The following is an 18,849-nucleotide window of genomic DNA, read 5'->3' on the forward strand; positions in this document are numbered from 1 at the left end:
CCCCTAATGTATTTCTCCCTATAAATTGTGTGGGAATTGCCTCTTTGCAGCACTTGTTCCCAGACAGAAGGCTACTTATTACTTACTTAAGACTCGTCTTCTCCTACTTGTTAACTAGCAAACCTGCTGTGGGTTAGCTTTAAACAAGATTTTAACCCTATCTCTAGTACCCTCACCCACAGAGACAATCCAACAGAGCCTTGCAACAGATTTCACCATCTCTCACAGGCTTTTGGTCTGCACAGTAACTTCTACTGCCTTGCTTTCTTGCCTTGGTATCCTATTCTCCCATGATATACAGAAATTGATACTGGAAAAGACTATCAGCATGAGATAAATAGGTTACAGTTTTTGTCATTAATTACAAAGGAGGCATGGGTATGATGCAAGTGTCTTCTATGGACTGGAATGTGAGGTTGAGAGAATGGTACTGAAAGTAACTCCAAGGTTTTAACTCAGAAAAGCAAGAGGATATCGCTCACGTAATATTAAAATTGTAGACTATTCTGCATTATTCTAGTCATCCCAGAACTCTGGAGCCTCCGTTGTTAGCTGAGAAGTATAGTGTTATATGAAGAAAGTCCAGGAGTCTCACTCAGTGGACATCCAAAATGAGCAGCTTAACCCCATGTAATTTTTTTTTAAAGATTTTATTTATTTATTTGTCAGAGAGAGAGAGGGAGAGAGAGAAAGCACAGGCAGACAGAATGGCAGGCAGAGGCAGAGGGAGAAGCAGGCTCCCTGATGAGCAAGGAGCCCAATGCGGGACTCGATCCCAGGACGCTGGGATCATGACCTGAGCTGAAGGCAGCTGCTTAACCAACTGAGCCACCCAGGCGTCCCCCATGTAATTTTTCTAAGAGTATTTGGAGCATTTTTGTTATTGTTCAGCTAATATTTATGTCATACTACAGAAAAGCCATAAAAGCTACTGCCTTACCAATTAGTATGTTGATTAATTGGTTTGTTGAATATGGGTGTATACATGTATTTGTGTGTGTGTGTGTAACCTATCATCTCTGGTTCTGGCTCTACAGTCTCTCTCTATATGTACATACATATATGTACCTATCTCTAATACTAAATATGACTTATGTAGCTTGATGACTTTAATTATTTTAAAAATCTGAACATTTCTCCCATGGTCTGCCATTTTTAAGAGCCAAGCATTAGTATTTCTTCCTTTAATTCTTTAGCCCCTTCTCTTATTCTCCCTTCCCCTTTTTTTCTTTCCCCATCCAACCTCATCCCTCTTCTACTTACCAACCACTACAGTTCAAGAAGACAATGATGTCTTCTCAGTCACAAGCTTCCAACTTGAGAATCCCAGCATTTTTGAGCTTCACCGTCTCCAAACCAGAGAGGCTCACTTCCCTTTTAGGAACTTGAGTTAGAAAGAAAGAAAAGATGCACTTTTTAAAAAAATTTAATTTTACTTTTTTCAGTGTTCCAAGATTCATTGTTTATGCAACACTCCCAGTGCTCCACGCAATACGTGCCCTCCTTAATACCCACCACCAGGCTCACCCAACCCCCCACCCTCTCCCCTCCCAAATCCTCAATTTGTTTCTCAGAGTCCACAGTCTCTCATGGTTCATCTCCCCCCTCCAATTTCCCCCAGCTCCCTTCTCCTCTCCATCTCCCAGTGTCCTCCGTGTTATTCCTTATGCTCCACAAGTAAGTGAAACCATATGATAATTGACTCTCTCTGCTTGATTTATTTCACTCAGCATAATCTCCTCCAGTATAGTCCATGTTGATACAAAGTTGCACTTCTAACTAAAGCTACCATTAACTGAGTGTCTGGAAAAAAAAAAAAAAACCTTATAAACATTGTCAATAATCTGTTTCCATAAACTCAGAGAAACAACCACTTTCATATCTAAATCGTTTCATAATCCAAAACTAATGTCTGCTGATGCTATTAAGTTGTTAGCATCTTATTGATTGCTTGTTCTGTGTCAAGCGTTGTGTTAAGCAAAATACGTTATTTTGTTTAATCCTGGGTATGATGCTGAGATTAGTGTTAGTAGTATTACTGTCATTTCTAAAATGAGGAAATAGAGATTTAGGATGGATAAACAACTTACCCACAGTCAAAAAGCTAGTAAAAATGTAGAATTGAAATTCAAGTCAAACTCATTTTAAAACGCATGGTTTTAACCCCTGTACTCTAGTGCTTCCAGGCCCTTTTGAAGACTTACAAAATAATTTCTGAGGTAAAGATGAAAATAAAATCTTGACTAAATAAGATAAGAGACTTTATTTTATTTTATTTTGCCAAACTCTAATTTACAAATGGAGCATAAACCTACTCCTTTTCTTTTCAACAGAGTTCAGCAAAGATAATAAAAACAAGGAAAATTATAATGATTTGTTTGGTCATATTTTAAAGCAACTTCTGACATTATGTTATTTTGACTGTTAAATAATTCTGTAAGAACATTGACATTTAATTGCATACTATTCTTATACCTAAAAATTAATAAATTTTAATGTATAATTAATAACTTTTAACTTTTAACCTAATAATGGCTGGTCCACATTTAGTTTTTTTTAGAATTAGGGGCAGTTCTATCTCTAATGTTAGCAGGACCATAGAACAAATACACTCACATACCATATTTAAATATTTAAAACAATACTAAATATTTAACCACTAATAATTTTTAAACTAAATATCAAATTGATAAATTATTAGATATATTATGTTTACCCTTCTTCCTTGACAAATACACCTTTTTATAATAGCAAAACCTGAAAAATATGTGCACAGTTATAGTTTTTATTTGGCTGAATCTTTAAAAAATATAAAAAGATGCCTAAATTTAACCATTGGTACTTATGTCTTGGTGTTCCTTGGTTAGCTAATAATGTTTGGATATGTAATAAAGTACAGATATACATAATAAATAATATATTTGTTACATAAATTTTATGTTTATTTATTTCACCAGGAGAAACACTGTTTTTTATCATTCTGATCATGATTTAACATAATTTGTCCTACCAATGGGAACAATGTAAATAAATAAAAGTAATGTCATTTTCAAAAGTATACAAAATTTATATATACTTCACCAAATGCTGCCAATTTTTTAAAAGATTTATTTATTTATTTTGGAGAGAGACAGAGCATGTGCATGAGAGGGGGAAGGACCAGGGCCTCCAGAAAAGGGAGAGAGAGAGAATCTCAAGTAGATTCCCTACTGAACACAGAGACTGAAGTAGAACCCGATCCCATGACCCTGAAATCATGACCTGAACTGAAATCAAGAGTCAGTTGCTCACTGACTGGGCCACCCAGGTGTCCCAAATACTGCCAAATTTTTAATTCAAAATTATTTTTACATCTTCAAAAAAGTTTTTTCTTATAAAATATTGTGTCACCTATTACGATTATAAAATATATATTAAAATTCATGAATATGGAAATGTAAATCCATTGCTTAAATCTGATATTTAATTTTTTGAAAATCGAATTAAGTCATTACTTTTTCATAAAACCACAACTATTCTCAATCCTTGCATTCAATGCCTTCTTACTGACAATGTAAAAATCTGATGTCACAAGACACCTCAATTACCTCTACATCTATGTATTGACAAGTTTCAGAGGAAATACCAGCAGTGTCTTATTGTAAAAATTCTTCAGTCATCATGTGCAACTGTTGTAAATTTTGCAGGTTCATTAACACATCCAAAACCATGAATTAAAACAGGAAAATAAGTAAAATAAGTAACTGTCATCACTACTGAGAAACAATACTTCATTATACTGCAAAATCTATTGCAGGCAAGCTATCTGGAAGAAAACATTTGACAAGTTAATTAATGTGTCTTTTCTGCCAATAAAGCACTTCTGCCTCTCAAATCCTTCCTGTACTATAAAGCAGTGTCATTTTCTGATGTTCAAAGGCATAATCCTTAAATCTTCACCACATCTGGAGGCTGTCTCTTATGATATCTAGGACATGAGACTGAAGACATGGAGAAGCTTTTCCCTAGAGCCTGAATAGAATTGGCCACAAGAATAGATGCTTAGGACATTAGGCCATGCTGTACAGTGCTTAGTGGCAGATCTCAGGTGACAGAAGTAGTTTTTCTTTTGTTTTTGTCTGTGGGGTTGTTTTTTTTTTAAGATTTTATTTATTTATTTGAGAGAGAGAGAGAGAGAGAGAGAGCATGAGTGGGGGGAGGGGCAGAGGGGGAAGCAGGTTCCCCCCGAAATGTGAGGCAAGGTTAGATCCCAGAACCCTGGAATCATGACCTGCTCCAACAGCAGACACTTAATGGACTGAACCACCAAGCCACCCCCGTTTTTGTCTGTGTTTTGTATTTTTATGTGTGTTTGAGCTGTGCAGAAATATGTAAACTTGCCAGCCCAGGGAAGGGGACCTTTTGTCCAGGTCAAGAGTTTAGGGTCCTTAGTTATTTTCAATGTCAGAGGAGCATCTGTCGAAGAAGCAGCCAATTCCAAATGCTTGAGAATCCCTCCATGTTGTTTCAAATTTAATTAAGCCAAGGCTTCTACATACGATTTACTTTTGTCCAGTTTGTTTGGCAATGGTATGTAATATTTCTTTTTTTTTTTTCGGTATGTAATATTTCAAAACTTATCTGTACTCAGCTATCCCAGAAGAGTAAATCAGCTGTGTAGAGTGTCCACAGGGTCCTGTCTAACACTGGATAATCAGACTAAAATACACTTAAAGCATAAGGAAAGAAAAGAAAGCTGCACATCACTGTTTCTATGCAATTTTGTTTTCCATTATACCAATAAAGCTCAAAAATACAAAGCCAATAAAAGAGATTTTAGGAATAGAAACTACTCTGAAGATTTTGCAAACAAGTGCTACAAAAATTAATTTAAAGAAGATACCCATTCTCCATTCCAAGAGTGGAAGATTTATATTCACCAAAGGAAATCAAACATATGTCAAATTGCTACTTAATCCTTGTCCAGGCAGAATTCAATCAGGGCAAGGTGTCTTATCAAATTGCTGTGATGATCTATCGAAATTATGAATATGACAATTCCCATAACAGAAAGAAAAATGGGCTATCAATATATATAAGAATATATGGATATTGAATGAAAGAAACAAGTTACAGAATTTCAGAATCTAAATCATATTAATAGAACATGAAAAGCTTTATGTTGATACAGAAGTTCTTTTAACATGTGTGCATGTGTATTAGTACATATGTATATATTATGTATACGTATATGTGTATATATGTACATATATACATACATACATACACATAACACACACATACACAATAAATATGTTTGGGTATGCTTGGATAAATTTTATACAAACAATCTGAATTGTATTCAAGAAACAGTGAAAGTAACTAAACAGATAAAGGCACTGGTTTATAAGAAAAGACTAAAATAAATAAATATATGAAGTTTGGAAATAAAAAGAGTAAGAGCATAATTACAATATGCAATATCTCAAAAAAATTGCAGTCATGACTATGAAAGATGTCTTAATTTGCAAAGTAAAATAAGAACAGTATATGAAATTACAGGACTTCTTTAATTATCAAAAATATTTCTTGGAAGTTTGAAAAGTAGGAAATAGAATGCAGGGAAAAAGTCTTTTGTGAAATGAGTCACTGACAATTAGGGACCTATATACACTATCACCAGTTCAGAGCAGCAAAATATTTCTGCTAAATGTTTCCAAATCTGAATTTCAAGAAACCAGAAGGAAAGCATGAGTCATTGAGATGCCCTGCTCCAGAATTCCCTCATGTTTTAACTACCACAAAATCCAGTTTGCTAAACTCAGAGAAGAATAAAAACATCTGATTTTCTATAAGCATTTTTTAGTGGAAACTGGCAGTTGTAATTGTTTAACTTCTCTGTATTATGCATCATTTGTACCTATACCAGAGATTGCCATGCACACTGAGGGCATTTCAAATTAAAAAATAATAGTAATATAATAAATGGAGTTTCTTTTCTAATCAGATTAGAAAGCTATGAGACTGTTACTCTCACCCAATCAATAACAACAAAAAGTTAGATAAGCTATAAAAATCATAGTTCTTAAAACTCATCGAAGAGTTGGGGATACAATGAAAGTTAAACAAACTCATATCCAGAAAGTGCCAAGTCTTTCATAGAAGAAAAGAGACCCATGGCTGCTGAGAAAGAAAATGCCATGAAAGTGGGATGGGGTGGGGGTGGAGGGGATAGGTAGAAATTAGATACAGATTTAAAGAATTATTAATGGCAACACGTAGGCTGGCGTGGCAGATTAGAACTTGGAGGAAGCCCACGCGCAGACCAAATCTGCACCCACCTTCCAGTTCTTGTTCAGGAGTATTCACCAAGTATAAGCAATAATACCCTAAAAACAGGGGAAGGTGGTGTCAAAGAATGAGAGCTAAGAGATAGCCCCATTGGAATGTTCAGGGTCTTTTTCAAGTGCCCATCTCCCTCAGAGGAAGGTAACTGGGAAGGAAGCAGAGACAAATTTATCATCTGAAAAAGGCAGGAGAGGTCAGAGAGCGCGCACATACACACACACACACACACACACACACACACGTGTGCAGACAACAACAGGTCAGCTTTCAATTACCAAAGCTAAAGAGAAACCTTTTTTTTTTTTTTAATTTTTTTTAAATTTTATTTATTTATTTGACAGACAGAGATCACAAGTAGGCAGAGAGGCAGGCAGAGAGAGAGGAAGGGAAGCAGGCTCCCTGCTGAGCAGAGAGCCGGATGTGGGACTCGATCCCAGGACCCTGGGATCATGACCTGAGCCGAAGGCAGCGGCTTAACCCACTGAGCCACCCAGGCACCCAAGAGAAACCTTTTTAAGGCATTCTGCATCTTCACGGAGTATAGCCACAGTGCTCCAAAGCCTGGGAAAGAGGTAACAGGAGTAACAGATCTCTAAAGAGATCACCCATCAATTCAGAAACCATTGGGCAAGATTGGAAAAAAAAGTCTCCAAGGATCTAGCAATCTGACAACCAGGTTGTAAACTATGTAGATATCCCACAATTTCAAAAGCTGGTGGCTCCCGCTTTGAAGCATAGATAGCTCTCTGGAGTCTGGGCAGTGCTTTGGCCCCAAACTCAGCAAAGAGGAAACTCCTTATTCCATCCTCAAAGTTTTTGAAAACAATGAAAAACAAAATTAAACTAATGTCGAAAGAAAGCACAAACCCAGCTCAACTAGATCATATTGACTCAGTCCTGCTCTAGTAGCTTATAATTAAAAAGTGCCCTTTCTAAAAGCAAATATATCTTAACATCAGTTTCTTCTACTTATTATATGAAATGTCTGGCAAACGATGAAATATCACAAGGCAAACAAAAGGCAAAATATATGAATGGACAAGAGAGGAAATAGTAGAAATAGACCACAGATAGCTCAAACATTGAGATTATCAGAGAGTTTCACATAACCGTGATTTTAAAAAAGTTAAATAACATAGTGACAATGGTGGGTAACAGGTATGAAGAATTGGCAAGTGTCGGCAAAGACATGAATTATAAAATTATAATTATAAAAGAGATTGAAATAAAATGTTACATGTGTAAAGTACGATACAGAGGCACCTGGGTGGCTCAGTTGTTAAGCGTCTGTCTTCGGCTCAGGTCATGATCCCAGGGTGTCCTGGGATGGAGCCCAGCATTGGGATCCCGGCTCAGTGGGGAGTTTGCTTCTCCCTCTCTCACTCCCCCTGCTTGTGTTCCCTCTCTCACTGTCTCTCTCTCTGTATGTCAAATAAATAAATAAATAGATAATCTTTTAAAAAAAAGTATGATACAAGATGGACTTACAGGCTTCTGGTTATGTAATCATTAAATCAGGGATTAAGCATAGAGCATAGGGAATAAAGTCAATGGCATTGCAGTGGTGTTGTATGACGATAGATGGTAGCTACATTCTGGTGAGCATAGCATAATCTAAGAGTTGTGGAATCATTGTGTTGTACACTTGAAATTAATGTAACATTGTGTGTCAACTGTAGATCAATTAAAAAAAAAAAGATGGATTTAACTTCAGCCTTGGCAAAGCAGAGGGAAGTATCAGTGAACTAAAAGCAGATCAAAAAAAGTTTCCTAGCAGACACTAAGAGGGAAAAAAGTACAAATAGGAATTAAAAAGAACAGAGTATCTGACATATGAGGAATGATATCAAACAGTATAACATATAAATTGTACAGCCAAAAAAAAGATGAAACAAAGAATGGGACAAACTACTACAAGAGATAATGACTGTTGTAATATGGGTATGTAAGATGATACCATTATTAGGGGGAACTTTTCTGGACTTTTTATAATTTATATACCCTGTGAATCCAGATATTTTACTCCTAAACACTAGGTAGAAGAAATGAAAGTATCTGACCACCAAGATATTTCTGTAAGAATTATTATAGCCATCTTGCTTATAAGAGCCAAAACCTGGAAACAAACCAACCAAATGAATGAACAAACACTGGTATATTCATATAATGGAATACTGCTCAGCAAAAAATGATTGATGATGATGATGGATGATGATGATTATAAATTGCTGATACATGTAAAAACATGGATGAATCTTAAAATCATTATCTCGGGCAAAAGAATCCAGACACAAAATAGTACACATTGAATATCTGCATTCATAAGGAAATCCAGAAGAAAAAACTAAGGATGGATTAAAAAAAAAAAAAAAAGTCAGAAAATGACTTGTCAAACAAAGAAGGATGGGAGATGAATTGACTGAAAAAAAGGCCCATGGAAACTTTCCACGAGTGATGTAAATGTTCCATATCTTGTTTTCAAAGTTGGTTACAATGGTGAACCCAATTGTCAACGTAATCAGTAATCGAGCTGAACAATTGAGATATGTGCATTCGATTGTATAATAATTATATTACAATAGAAAAAAGATAAAAAGAAATTTCTTCAGGAACATTATTATTATCAGTGGGAAACTGTAATTCTTGCAGAAGAAAAAGTAATTTGACCAATGAATAAAAGGCTTTCAATTAGGGTATTTTAAAATTGTCTTTGATTGCTGTTTGCTTAGTCCCCAGCAGACTTCATATTCGTATCTCCAGCACTACAATAAAATTTAAAATAGGCTCAACAGACACCCCAAATTTGTGAATATTCTATCATTCCAAGTGCCTGGCACACATTATTTATTCAATAAAAGCTTATTAGGGGCATTTACACTAAAATAAGGAAGTACAGGCCCTACACTAAAACACCTGGGTTAAAAATAATTCTAGCCCTCAGAAGGTTCTAAAACCACATTTTCCAGCAATAAATTTAACTTCCACATTTTCCATTATGTCCTATTTTCTTTCTTCACCACGTATTTTTAACGACTCTTTGCAAAACATGCAAACAAAATGCTTATTTGAGTATCAATTTCTGTTGATTTTTCTGTCTCCTAACTCAGGAAACAAAGTGAGAGAACACACAAAGTAGCAATCCAATACATTTTTTATTGGTCCTATCAACAGGCTTTCAGACACTTGCATACTGGTGATTGAATAGCACTCCCTCATAGCTGGAAAATTATCCTTTCTCAACTATAGTTACTGTTTAGAAGAGTCATTTGTGGAGCAGTGAGGAAAAGAAAAAAAAGCCATTATACGCAGCTAGAGAAGTGGAAAGAACTCTGTTGTCTTCACGTTCAATAAATACTTCTTGGCTAACTTGAAAACTATCTATATGGTACTACCCACTGAAAATCTGCACCAACTTACTTTTTCCATTTAGAACAGAAATTCAGATATCTCAAGGATTGAAACAAGAATGGCAAATCTCCTCCCTTCCCATGCGTGTAGAAGACATCAATATTAATCACCATACTCTATCTTACTGAACCAGATACAGCTTCAGAATCTCTCATGACAGCACTGAACAGCCACTACCATCATGGATGGTGAGATGAAACTATCTGCCATCCTAATTCTAAATTTCCATTGAGTGTGACCTTGCTTGATCTGGATTCTATAGCTATAACATGAGAGAGTAATATTTATGATTTAAATCAAGGAGTCAGGAGTGCAGCACTAAAACCATCATAACATCTTCTAGCTTCAAAGGACACAGAGATCATGTGAGTTAAAATGAATTACTATTTGCTAGGCTTTTTGAGTACATTTGGTGAAATAGGCTGAACATGAACAGTGAGGCATTATTACTTTCAAAATGTATTTATTTGCCCACCTCTAGCAAACTCGAAAAAAAAAAAAAAGAACCACAAGTTTTCTAAAATGATACATAATACTAAGTTTCTCTCAAATATCTGGAATGAAATTAAAATCAAACCTACTTGTTTATGGTATCAAAGAATTCTGTTTTCTAAAAATTACTGCTTAAGCACTGTTTCCTCCTTGGAGACCTTAATCATGCCCACCCCAAATTTACAATGTTAATATGTACTGTTGATACAGAAAAGTCTACTTTCTGAATAGTTTTTGTTATATGTGTGGCTGATTAATCATCTCTAGTCTAATTCCTTGCCACTTTAAAGCCGAAATTCTTTTACCTCTAAGGTGACCTGTTTACTAGATTATAATAGCCCTCGGGTCTTCTCAACTAGAAACAATCCTTGTTGCAGATCAGTTTACTAATGCCAGTAATTGTTAATTAAAAATGCAGTGGTCATCTGAGTAAAGTAGAAAAATGAAATGAGAGTAATATAGAGTCAGAGAAAGCAATAGAGGAAATAAAAACATAATCTGCCATTTTTATACTTTAAAAAATTGTTGCAGTGAACATCCAGGGAAGAGACTGAAAAAATTTTCCTTCTTAGCTTCTCTAACAAATATTAACAGAAGCCTTGTTGTTAGCTGAAAGTAAGAAACCACTGAGATTTCAGCTATAGAATCTAAAATTTAAGACACTGAGATGTGCTAAGATTAGAGAAATTAATATTTCTAGACTTTTTTTTGCCCCACTCACTACAAACTGAATCTTTATACAATTAATTCAACTCAAATGGAAACCTTTTGCCTTTTTGATAGCCCAGTGTTTTCTGCAAAATTACTAACCTTATTTAAAAGAAACAAAAAATCTGCCAAGTTTATTTAAAATGCAGGAGATGTTAAACTGCTGATTTGGGCAGAATGAATCATATATTCAGAATCTATCAACAGTGGACTTGGTACTTTTTAAAAAAGGATTTGCTAACTGACTTTAGAAGTCTTCAACCTCTCCCTTCAATTTGGGTATTCCTGGCTCACAGGCACACTGTCTATATTCTCTAGCATCCTTGTAGTAAGGTGGACAACGTGTCCATCTGTGACTTGTTTACCTAGAGATGGTCCCCTTTCCCTGATCAGTTCTGCACTTTAGGACGCGGACCCTTGCACCCTGCCTGTGTTCCTCAGGCTTGCACTAGTGGCTTCCAGCTGGATTTCACAAGTGAGAAATAGCGGAGGAATATTAGGGGTGGGAGGTAGGGAAAGACCAGGATGGCATTTAAACTAGTGGCTACATCCCCAGCAGAGCGCTAGACTCTGCAGACAATCCCACCAGACAGCCCCATCATTGTTTCCACTTCCAGTAAGTAACCTGACCTAGATTCTGGTAACACAACTTGTTCGAACTAGAGGAGGTAACAGCTTCCTGCTCCCGAGGTGCCTAGTGTCCCTTGTTAGAATTCTCAGCTCTTTTATTACCTGTGTAACTTCCTGTATTAAATTTCTTGAAACCAGCTCCTTATTTTGGATCCTTAAAGTGGTTTCTATCTAGAAGGACTCTAACTGATAACATGATATTTCCAAGTTCTGATCAAGGTAATATGAGCAGAAGAGATAAATGTCATTTTTAAAGTATTTTTTATTTATTATTTATTATTTTTTTTTGAGAGAGAGAGAGAGAAAGCGTGAGAGAGAGGGGCAGTGGGAGAGGGAGAAGCTGACTCTCCATTGAGCAGGGAACCCCATGTGGATTCCATCCCAGAACCCTGAGATTATGACCTGAGCCAAAGGCAGATGCTTAGCTGACTAAGTCACCGCGGTGCCCCGAGATGAATGTCACTTTGATTATAACTTCCCATGTATGATCCTCACCTCACTCCTTTCCTCTTCTGCTGAATAGAAAGAGCTGCAAGAACTTGCAAGGGAAGAGTCTTTACACCCCAGCACACCATAAATTTTGACATTAGCAAGAAATGAAACATTTATCAAGTTTCTGAGCTTTCAGGGTATATCTAATACAGTAGCTAGCACTGACCTTAATGAATACAGGAGTCTTCTTGCTTTCCTCATACCGTATAGTTTCAGGTTTCCATACTCACATGTGGAATAATTATTTTTGTACAATTATCCCCTAGTATCCAAAATTAGAGTTCAGTAACACCAGATAATGAGATTTTTATATTAATCCTCAAAAACTATCTCCAGGAAAAATTATTAAAAAGATGGAGTTAAACTTTGACATGTTTTATCTGTTTTTAAGTTTAATCCTTCAAACTATTGTGATCCTACCTCATGCTAACAGAGCAATCTATTGTCTCTTAAAATACATTGACTTAAACAAAATAAAAATTTATTTTTTTCTCATAGGTCAGTAAACACAGATGATCCAATGCTAGGACGATGACTCAGTGATGTTAGAACTTATTTTTTACTCTTATTTTGTAATTCCTGGTTTTTTTGCTCTTGGGTTCATTGTCAAAGATGGCTCCCACCATATTTACCTTTCAGCCTCAACGAAGAGGGAAAGTAAGAAGGTGGTAAGGGGAAAGATGGAGGAAAAGTTCCTTTTATTCTCTATACAAAAGCCAGAAATTGTTTATATCCTTTCCATTTGCATCATATGAGCAGAACATTGTCACACTGTCATAGCTGCAAGGGAAATTGAAAATGTGTCCAGCCAAAACTTCTGTTACTCTAGAAAGGGGTAATATATACAGGGAGCAAAAAGGTAGAACATCCGTTGCTTCTGTCAGAGGTCTGCAAAGCACATTCAACCAGGCTTTTAGAAGGTTTTGCACAAAAATCAAGAAGAGAGTGATTCACTATAACAAATAGTAAAATAAGGAAGCTGAAAGGTTTTACTGAGAAGTAAGTCATATTATAATACACACATTTTTAAATCATATTTCATTGACTTTAAAGAGCTATCAGTTCAATAATTATTAGATGTACTACTATCATAACCAGTAAAAAAAAAAGTTCCTATTAAACCATAGCACAATGCTTTCTTATTATTTAGAATTTTTATTTTGTACTCATTGCATTAACTTGTCTAGATTTATTTATACATACATTTTAGCAAATATGCACTGCTCTGTTTCCTGTCCTTTTATGCATATAAAGCTTTATATTATTATTGAATTATAGTGTACTCCTCCTGATGATATTTTAAATGGCAATTAAATTCAAAGAAAGTAGTACTAATAATGTGAATCATTCAATTAAAATAATGATTATAAGTACTCCTGGTCAAGTTCTCACATGAGCAAGCAATAACAACTAGATGACCACTGCTGCCTGGCCAACAATCATTGTAAGAGGCATCCCAAACTTACAGGTGTTCAAATGTTAAGAGCAAAAAGGTCATCTTCTAATACGTAAAATACAAGAATTATATTCTATTGCATGTACCCTCCCACCATCCTCCCCAATCTCACTCATTCCTGTTAGCTCTGTTCCTTTTTGATTGAGCAGCATAGATTTTTGTGAAGTCGGAGCACAGCATCTTCTTTTAAAAGGTTCAAATTAACTTTGGTTTTGTGATGAACATTTATGTAGTTCTGAGTTTACATATGTTGGCCATTGTTTCTCTTTTTATATGCCACCTATAAGCATAAAGAAGAAGAATTAGATGTAGTGAAAGAACAGAAGGTAAAAAATTATGGTAAAAATGTAAAGATGTGGTATTCAGTAATTGAGAATTGGAGGAGACCAGAAAAGATGAAAGAATACTTAAATTTCTCAACTTACATTGTGAAAATGCAAACAATGCTGTCTAACATTAACAGATGACAAAGGATTAATGTATTAAATAACTCTTTCAATTAAATTAAGAGACCTAAGGGGAAAAGCATGACTAGTAGAAACATGGGGATGGGGCAAAAGGAAAAGAGAAAGCGCAGACCAAGTGAACTGAATCCTTCTTCTTTAAGAGTGGGGAATCATGGGGCGCCTGGGTGGCTCAGTGGGTTAAGCCGCTGCCTTCGGCTCAGGTCATGATCTCAGGGTCCTGGGATCGAGTCCCGCATCGGGCTCTCTGCTTGGCAGGGAGCCTGCTTCCCTCCCTCTCTCTGCCTGCCTCTCTGTCTACTTTTGATCTCTCTCTGTGAAAAAAAAAAAAAAAAAAATTAAAAAAAAAAAAAAAAAAAAAGAGTGGGGAATCAACAGTTCTTTCTAGCGATTAGGGAAGGAAGGCAGAAAAAGCAATTTACTTTACATTATATAACCTCTGAGGTTTTGAAAAAAATTTTTTTTACTTTTTAATTTCAGTGATTATATTTTTAAAGTTTTTTTTATACTTCTTAAAGAATAACTGTTTTTAATGATCCTTAATTGCTTCCTTATTTATATTCCATTTTTATTTCCTTATGAATTCTGTAAACATTTGACTTGCATACCTTATTAATAAATTCAATTGCTAAAGTCCTTGAAGATCTATATCTCAGCATTAATTCCATCTGTGGTTGCTTGTTTCCCTTTTGCTTGTTATTGGTTTTATTTCAATTGTGAGTTTGTAGTTTTTAAATTTAATTTGGGGGGATTACCCTAAAGGCCTGAGTGGGGTATTTTCTGGGGCACTACTGACCTAAAACCATGTTAGTCTCATCTAAAGATCTCTTCCAATCTCCTGTCTCACAGTGAAACAGTCTTTGTCCCTATTCCCAGAAATAAGTCAATATTTATTTTAGGGTATAATTTCCACTCTCAGATTCCAGTTTATTTCATCCTCCAAAGTATATCCTACTGTCTGTGATTCTAGTGATTCAACTAACATATTAAACAGTGTTTAGTTTGAATTATTGTTGTATTATAGTGGGAGCGTCCTTCATAGTATTTGATCAGCTTTACTGAAAGAGATAGAAAAATACGCAATTCTGTAATGATTTACTAGTCACTACTGTGTAAGTTACCCTAAAACTGGGTGTCTTAAAACAATAAACACTTATTAGCTTGTAGTTTCTATGAGTCAAGAATCCCAGTACAGTTTAGCTGGGTGCCTTTAGCTCCCGGTCTCTCGCAAGCCTGCATCCAAGGGGTTGGCTGGAGTTTCAGTCATTTCAAGAGCTGAACTGAAGGAGGATAAGCTTCCAAACTCACTCACTCACTGAGGTCTCCATTGGCTATTGGTCAAGATCATCAGATCCTTGCCCCATGGACTTTTCTACAATGTGACAGCTGGTTTGTTCCCTCAGAGCAAACCAGAAAAAGAGCAAGCAAGGATGAGAGGAAGCCACAATCTCTCTGTAACTTAATCTTGGAAGTGGCATACCATTACTTTGGCCATACCCCACTCATTAGAAGAACCATTATTTTAGTCAACACTCAAGGATAGGGAATTACCCAAAGATTAAGAGGCAGAAATCACTGGGGGGCATTTTATAACTTGCCTGTCACAATGACAACAATACATCATTTTCAAGAAAGTGAATGTAGCATTTATATAAATCACTTACCACTCTTAAAGGCATATCTTTCCTTGAGTCTTTATTGCTATGTTACTCAACTGAATGGCTCTCCATGAATCTCTTCTATTTTATTCTATGTGGCTTAAAATGATCTTTCCTCCATTAGCAATAATTTCATCATGTATTTCTCCTCAAAAAAACCTTTCTTTGGCTCTTTATTGACAGCCCCTTGGCTGTTTTCTTGATCTATCCTACTAATCAACCTTATCTGCTGTTCTCCCTAAGAAGCGTTTTTTCTTTGAATTGGTCTTTTCCTTGCCACTTCCCTGCCTTTACTCAGGTTATTTTGCATGTCTGCTTGGTTTTCCCTTTTTCCAGCTTCCTAACAAATATTTTCAAGACCCTTCAAGATCCAGTTTGTCCCACCTCTTCCACCTAGGCCTTCTCTGCTTCCCAGCTCATAAAATGATGTTTTATTAGCTATATCACTCATTTGACAGTTAATCACATACTATTTTGTGACAACTCTTATGTGAATATTGCTTTCAACTCCCACTGATATTTAATGTAATTGCAACATTTCTTCAGCTAGATTATTAGTACATCAAAAGCAGGAATTGATTTTCCAGAATACTTATATCATTCAAAGTATGCCTGGCATCTAGATGTCACTCAAAAAAAAAAAAAAAATCTGAAAGCACTTATACAAAAATAAAACAAAACTTACACCTTTAAATCTACTTTTACGACCATCTGAGAACTAATTTACTGAATATACTGACTCTTTTGTGTATTCCAATACAATGAAATTTTTTATTGGATCCTCAAATGTCTAAAAAATTTGTGTCAAAACCAAAATACCAATTAAAATCAATAATGCATAAAAATTAATGATAACTATGTTGCAAAATTCACATGGAATTTAAAAGAAGTTTTAGGAAAATCAAATTTAATCATCAACCTTTTTGATCTTAGTTTTCACAAGAGTGAATGTCTAATTTTCTAGGTGCAGACATTCCTAAAAATATGGGGGGAAAATCCAAGGGGTCAGTGATAAAGGACATAGAACATAAGTAGGAAAATTGCCATAGAGGGTCTTAAATAATTTAAAAAAGCTTAGAAAATGAAAATCAAAATTTAATCTTATTCCCACTCATGAAGCAAAGATTAGGTTAAAATGTTGGTGGTTAAGTTCTCATTGTTCATAGCAAGCTGGTGGTATAGCCTCACAGGGGCATGGGCAGTGGATGGGTCTACATGTTATCTTGTTGTAGGATAATCCAATGCAAAGCAATAGAAAAGTAATAATAGGTTAGCCATACTTCAACTTTAAAGATGCCTCTTGAAGAGATCCTCACACGAAGTCTAGAAACATTTCAATCTTATTTCTGTTACAAATTATGCTTGAACAAGTCACAGCAGGACACCCAGAATCTCAAGTACTTTAGGAAAACAGAAGAACAGCACAACAAGGAAAACTAAAGTTTTCTCTCTCCAAACAGAATCTAGTTTTGAAAAAAAGGAAAATTTTACTAGGTTGCAATGTGTTAAGTGAGGTGTCCAAGGGCAAAGAATGAGTCATGGCAAGGCTAAGAATAAAGCATGAGTTTTACACCCTAGAAAACCTTTATTTAAAATAAAAATTTAAAACCTATGTGTAATAGAAAAAGTGTTCTTACAAATTTTTAAGTGTTTCACTGAAAGTTCCTTTTCTCTGTCTCTCTTTTTCTCTCTCTTTAGAATTAAGGTAAGCACTTGCAAAAATACTATGCTAATAGGATGGTATTAATCTCAGGATATAGAAGCTTTAAATACAGAAAGCTGAAAGGAGAAATGAGAGTGGGGAAGGAGAATTAAGTAAAGTTAAATTTATATTTTGTGCAAAAGCTGGACTACTCTAATAGGCATTTATTTTAGAGGACATTCTCAGGCAGTGCAAAGAATGTAAATTCTAAGATCAGAAAATCTGAATTCAGATGCCTGTTCTGCCCTGTAAGACCTGGGTAAGTCATCCAATCTGTAATTTCAGTATGATGTTGCCCAATAGAAATATTTTGTGGAAAAATCCTTTGTAAACTCTAAAGCTTATATAAATATTAAGTCATATTTGGCCCCCAAGATTTTGCATTTTTTTCTTCTAATGCACCAAAGGATAGTAGCTACCTCTAGGCAAAACTGTAAAATAGACTAGTTAGATTTCATCCCTCCTCCACTTTCCATGGTTCACCCTCTTCATTTTCTCTCACCCATGTGTGCTGCTACCGTGGAAGGACAGATGTCCTCTCTTCTATCACTTCCTGCCTTTTCTGCACTCAACCACAGTGAGAAAAAGGCGCCCATATCTGTATGTACATATTATAGACCCAAAAGGACGAGGGCTTTTAGAGGAAGAATTTAGACTTCCCTCTCTTCTGGTAGCAGTTTATCAGTGGACGCCAAAAGACAGCGTCTCCTTACCAGATCCCAGAAAATTTGGTGTAGATTGTAGACCATGTAAACAGAAGCCGCATTACAGCAGAACAGGAGATTTTAGGGGAAATAAGAGTTTTTGCAATACTACCCACAAAATAAGACACCAACCACTGGCATATGCCCTACAATCTACTTTCTATTTCATTTTTCTAGACTGCTTAAAGGTGATTTCTGGGCACATGGCCTTGTTTGTGGGCAATAATTGACCTTAATGGTGTTCAACACTAGAACCAGTAAGGTATTTCTGAAACAAAGTTGCCCAATATGAACGGGATACCATTTCTAAACATAGAACTCTTAGGGATGTTGAATAACAATTTGAATTAAAATATAGTTCAGCCAGATTTATATTCATAGGTTGAATGATTGCCAAGGTATATTTTCTCCTTTTTGTTCTTGGACATTCAAAAAATATGAGAAACGATTTTTTCTACAATGTGCAAAAAAATTAAGTGAAACAGTGAAAAGCAGCCCACTATAATCTGAGTGACTTGTCCTGGTGATGTTACAAGATTTAAGCAATTATAGTCTCAGTAGTATTTTTCTGATTACCATTTAAAGTGCACTTATATAAGAATAATTATACATTCCAACTAAGATTTCTATACCGTTCTTGTACCAAGAAATTTAGGAGTAATATGTATAAAGATTTTAGAGGATCCAATGATTTTTCTTTGTTTGATATGTGTTATCTCCAAAACCACTTGCTTCTAATATGGAATATGCAAAATCTTGACAATAGTGAAACTGTTTCAGAAGTGGATTGTTATTAATATCATTTATT

Source organism: Enhydra lutris, unplaced genomic scaffold, assembly GCF_002288905.1.
Source record: "Enhydra lutris kenyoni isolate GAN:26980312 unplaced genomic scaffold, ASM228890v2 scaffoldscaffold2, whole genome shotgun sequence".
In the NCBI taxonomy this organism is placed as follows: Eukaryota; Metazoa; Chordata; class Mammalia; order Carnivora; family Mustelidae; genus Enhydra; species Enhydra lutris.